Genomic DNA, 6,152 nt, shown 5'->3' on the forward strand with positions numbered 1-6,152 from the left:
AGGTAGAAGACTCAGTGGAATCCTATTTTCTTTTCATTAGCTGGAAAATGGAGATTTAGAAAGCTTAGAAACTTGACCTGACTGAAAAGAATTAAGAAATGGTGGACCTTGAGAATGACTTCAGGTTTCCTCACTGCGCAGAATATATTTTACCCTTTGTTCTCCCTGCGTGATCTACAATTATAATGTGCTTCATGTTGATATTTACTGCTGTGTTGCTGACAATTACCTGAAAGAGAAGTTGGGGTACTTCACTGGGCTGGAAAAAGTTTAGATAAATCAGAAAGCAGGTCTAATTAAGCAAGTTTGTTCTATATAAAAGGCTAAGTTGACTTGCCCATGCGTGATACATATAAAGCTCTTGCTGGTGCCAATCACATGCATATGTTTTGATCTGTCATTGTCAATAGTGAATTTGGTTGACACTTCTATTATAGAGAAAGGGCAAATAGCGCTATTAAAATATTTCTTCTGATTAATTTCCTTTCAATGTGTAGGAATTTGTGCACCAGGTCACTAGTATCTTTATAAGAATCCACTCATCTACTGATGAGTAATTGAGCTGTTTCCAGATCTTGGCTATTGTAAATAATGTTGCTATGAACAAAGGGGTGCATATATTCTTTCTGATTGGTATTACAGGTTTCTTAGGATATATTCCTAGAAGTGGGATCACTGGGTCAAATGGCAGTTCCATTTTTAATTTTTTGAGGGAACTCCACAATGTTTTCCATAATGGCTGCACCAGTCTGCATTCCCACCAGCAGTGCACTAGGGTTCCCTTTTCTCCACATCCTCACCAGCATTTGTCATTTGTTGATGGTAGCCATTTTGACAGGTGTGAGGTGATACTTCATTGTCATTTTAATTTGCATCTCTCTGATGATTAGTGATGTTGAGCATTTTTTTATATGTCTCTTGGCCATTTGTATGGAGAAGTGTCCTCTTTGGAGAAGTGTCTATTCCTGTCTGCCCATTTTTTAATTGGACTTTTTGTCTTCCTTTTCTTGAGTTGTATGAGTACTTTATATATTTTGAGTACTTTATATATTTATCATTGGCAAATACGTTCTCCCAAACTGGGTTTCCTTTTCATTTTGATGTTGGTTTCTTTTGTTGTGCAGCAGCCTTTTATTTTGGTGTAGCCCCATTTGTTTATTTTCTCCTTTGTTTCCCTTGCCCTAGGAGATGTATCAGCAAACATATTGCTACGAGAGATGTCTTGAGATTTTGCTGCCTACATTTTCTTTTAGGATTTTTATGATTTCACAACTTACATTTAAGTCTTTTATCCATTTTGAGCTTATTCTTCTGCATGGTTTAAGTTGGTGGTCTAGTTTCATTTTCTTTGCATGCACCTGTGCAATTATCCCAACACCATTTATTGAAGAGACTGTCTTCATTGTATGGTCTTGCCTCATTTGTCAAATATTAATTTAGCGTAATGGTTTGGGTCAATTTCTGGGGTCTGTGTTCTGTTCCATTGAGCTATATGCCTGTTCTTGTGCCAGGACCAAGCTGTTTTAATTACAGTGACTTTGTAGTATAGCTTGATATCCGGTATTGTAATCCCTCCAAGTTTGTTCTTCTTTCTCAAGATTGCTGCGGCTATTCAGGGTCTTTTTCCATATACATTTTTGGAGTATTTGTTCTAGATCTGTGAAATATGCTGTTGGTATTTTAGTAGGGATTGCACTCAAGCTGTAGATTGCTTTGGATAGTACGGACATTTTAATGATGTTAATCTTCCAATCCATGACCACAGTATATGCTTCCACATTTTTGTGTCTTCCTCTATTTCTTTTTTCAATGTCCTATAGTTTTCTGAGTACAGATCTTTTACCTCCTTGGTTAAGTTTATTGCCAGGTATCTTAATTTTTTTGTTGCGGTGGTAAATGAAATTGCTTTTTATGTTTCTCTTTCTGAGAGTTCATTATTGGTGTATAGAAATGCCATCGATTTCTGGGTGCTAATTTTGTATCCTGCTACATTGCCGAATTCATTTATTAAATCTAGTTTTTTGGTGGAGGTTTTCTATGTACAATATCATGTCATCTGTGAATAATGACAGTTTTACTTCTTCCTTTTGAGTTTGGATATCTTTTATGTTTTCTTTATGTCTAATGGCTATGGCTAGAACTTCTAGTACTTTGTTGAATAAAAGTGGTGAAAGTAGACCACCCTGTCTTGTTCCTGTTCTTAGGGAAAAGGATTCTAGTTTCTGACTGTTGAGTATGATGTTGGCTGTAGGTTTGACAGATGTGGCCTTTATTATGTTGAGGTATGATCCCTATATTCTCACTTTGCTGAGAGTGGTGCATTTATACAATGGAATACTATGCAGCTGTAAAAAGTAGGATCTCTTACCCTTTGAGATAATGTGGAGGGATCTGGAGAATATTCTGCTAAGTGAAATAAGCCAGTCAGAGAAAGACAAGTATCACATGATCTCACTCATATGTGGGATCTTGTGAACAAAATAAACTGACAAACAAAATAGATCCAGGGTCATGGAAGCATGCAACAGACTGAAGATTCTCAGAGGGAAGGGGTAGGGGACCAGAAGAGATAATGAAAGAACTTATATGCATATATGCGTAACCCCTGGATAAAGACAATAATGTGGTGAAGGTCTGGGAGGGGGCAGGAGTAGGTCAATGGGTGGTAAAAAAGGGGGCATTTGTAATACTTTGAACAATAAAAAAAAGAATCCTGGTTATGTTTAGATCATGATTATACACTTATGGGATTTTAGAAATCTGCAGTAAATCTCATTTATCAAATGACAAAAACTAAGATCCAAGCGTTAAAGGGTCTTGTCCAAAGTCTTGGATCCTGTTGGCAGATTCTTAGAAGTAATTTTATTTCTCTCAGCAAGTTTTTAGGAGTCACTTTACCCTCTTTTTCCACATTCTCCTACATCAGGATTTCTGAGATGGGTTATACACCACCTGCATTAGAGTCACCTGATATACTTGTTAAAAATGCAAATTCCTTGGATTCCGCAAACAATTTGGGGGGAATGTGTGTGTGTGTATGGAGGGGCATGGCAGCATGTGTACAGAGTATATTATGGATGGAGAAGATTGGGTCTCTGAAGACTTTGTGGGGTAGAGCTTCTAGAATGCCCATAAACTGCTTACTGTGGACTTTTATAAGAGAAAAATATGAGCCTGTTAACTTATTCTTACAGTTGAGCCTAATCCTAATAGACAGAATGAATGTCACAAAATGCAATGCAATGCATGCATCACCTGTTAAATATGATGGAACAAAGTTTTTTCCACCTAGATAGAGATTGTCTGACTCAGGAAGCTTTCTCCTCTCCGCCCATGCAGTTTCATTTATTCCCACTAGAATGTAAGTTTCATGGCAGAGACTGTATCTATAAGTTTGTCCCCTGTTATATCTCTAGCTGCTTAACAGCATGTGGTAGGAATCTAATAAATAGTTGGTGAATTGTTAAGTTTTTTTTTTTCTAATCACTTAAAAGAAAGCTTGTATGTGGGTGATACAATGCAATTATTTTTCCTTCCTCAGAAACGTTTTATAAAGTCTTTCTGCATGTACGTAAGACTTACTTATCCTTGAAGTTCAGCCATTCTACCATGCTGTGCCTAGTTATTAGTCTGATTTCATGAATCTTGACTAATATTTGGTCTGAGAAAATTACTCCTTTTAAATTCTCTAGTCTGCTGTTTTCCTCCCTTTTTTAGAAGCTTTATTGATTATTTGGTCTCCTGGATCTATCTTATTTTCTAAATTTTCTTTTCTCTGTTTCCTTTTCTTTCTTTCTTTCAAATTTCTGAGAGTATTCTTCCAACTTAGCTTTAAATTCACTAGTCTAATTTCCGTTACTCCCTTTATGTTTTATAGAAACTCACTACAAAGTGCTCAAAAAGGACCCTCTTTTTGAACTGCTAATTTTTTTCATTGTGTGCACCGATTTTCTTTAATTTATGTATCCTTATAAGAAACTTAAAAATTTTACCATGAGTAACTGAACTGAGTCCCAGTAGAGACTAAGTCCATGCATATATTTTAAAATAACTACTTTTTACTTTTCCCAGATCATGCATTCTTAAGTATGTGGACAGCTGCTATAGTTTAGAGTTAGAAGTGTAGTTTACATTCATTGTTTTGTCTGGCAATTGACTCATTTCTTTAGGGAATACAGACCTCCTCATTTGGAGAACTGCTTTTCCTACTATAGCGTGTATTGTGAATAGACTTTTCCATCTTCCTTGTTCCCAGGAATGAGCACAATATTCAACTGCTGAATTATAGCATTTTGCTCCCCTGACTCATTGAGTTGGTCCCATGGCCAAGATGAGTCAAACAGAATCCTTTGAGTTTTCTCTCTCTCTCTCTCTCTCTCTTTTTTTTTTCTTCCCCAAACTGGGTCAAGAGGAACGAGCCTTCTCTTTCTGGTGATTAAAGTGAGAAGATATGAGCCACAGCCAGTGGTGTCTATAATTACAGCTGAATGGAGACTTCTAGTCTGGTAAAATGCATTGATGCCTAAGAGAAAGACATGAGAGTTAGAAAGGACTAATTTTAGTCTTTCTAAGGATCCATAGAATTTAATATATATTTGTGTGTGTGTGTGTGTGTGTGTGTGTGTGTGTGTGTGTGTGTGTGTGTATATATATATATACACACACTTTTTTTTGTTTGTTTAGATTTTTGTCACTTACCATCCAAAGATCTCCAGGAAAAGAGAATTTTTAAGAATATTAATGACAATGATATATCTCAGGGAGGATGCTATTAACTCCTTGGTAAGGTTTTATCATTGTAATGGAGTCCCATATAGATAATAAAGAAGCCATATAACTATGTTGGGGAGAGTATCAGGATTGCTCAGAATCACGTGCTGGCCTTTCTGAGGAGCTTCCCAGATGTTTGACAACTAAGCTATTTTTGACACCTATAACTTTTTACGTTTAGTGGTGAGTTTGACCTCCTGAGAACTCTAGTGTGTATGTGTGTGTTTAGTGCATGATAATAACACTAATACAGTTTTTTTTTGGTTGTTTTTTTAAATATTTTATTGATTTTTTTATAGAGAGGAAGGGAGAGGGATAGAGAGTTAGAAACATCGATGAGAGAGAAACATCGATCAGCTGCCTCCTGCACACCTCCCACTGGGGATGTGCCCGCAACCAAGGTACGTGCCCTTGACCGGAATCGAACCTGGGACCTTTCAGTCCGCAGGCTGACGCTCTATCCACTGAGCCAAACCGGTTTCGGCAACACTAATACAGTTTTATAAATTATATTCTGGCATTAATGTAGAACTTTAGTTTTTTTTTCCTTATTGCCATTCAGGAAGTAGTTTTCTCTTATGTTTTTCTTCACTGAATTTACTTTTTTCTCTTTATCTTTTGTCTCTTCTGGTAGGTGGCAGAAAGGGAGGAGGCTGTAGGAAATTCTAGTTATCATATCATATGCCATTTTATAGACTTCTACTTTTCTTTAAACTTCAATGCCAATTCATTATCCTTTTTTAACTCTGCTTTGTCAGGGTTTATACTACCCTTTAGGGAGTGAAGTTTATCAATGAATATCAGTCAGTGTACGTAGAAAATGCTAATGTAATATGTGCCATTGAATGTCTGAATTTGCCCTTTATAATGTGATTTTTGTTTTTTTCGATTAAAGTAATTTATTAAAAATCAGTTGGTTTTTAGCTATATAATTATACATGTCTAAGACATATGAATGTTTGTATGTATGTACAGGGTGGAGCAAAATAGGCTTACAGTTGTTCATATGAAAACAATACAATCTATATATATAAAGAGCCAGGGTTGTAACACCCACAACTACCAGAGGCTTGACCGTTTGCCAGGCTGCATGCGCAGCAGGCGAGCGGGCTGAACTGCTGACCTCTCAGAGAGAGAGAGCGGCAGGGCTAATCAGCAGTGGCAGCGGCTGCTGGTGAGGCCCAGATAGAGAAGCAGGGTGATCAGACCCTGCTTCTCTCTCCCTTGCCAGCAGCCAAGCCTCTCTCTCTCTCTCCCAGAAGTCAGCAGTTCAGCCGCTTGCTAGCAGCCTGGGGCAGCTGCTAATCAGCCCCACCTCTATGATCAGGCCTGGAGATAGGCCTGGAGATGCTGACTGGCATAGAAACTGACCAATCAAAACC

Source organism: Plecotus auritus (genome assembly GCF_963455305.1).
Source record: "Plecotus auritus genome assembly, chromosome: 2".
Taxonomy (NCBI): Eukaryota; Metazoa; Chordata; class Mammalia; order Chiroptera; family Vespertilionidae; genus Plecotus; species Plecotus auritus.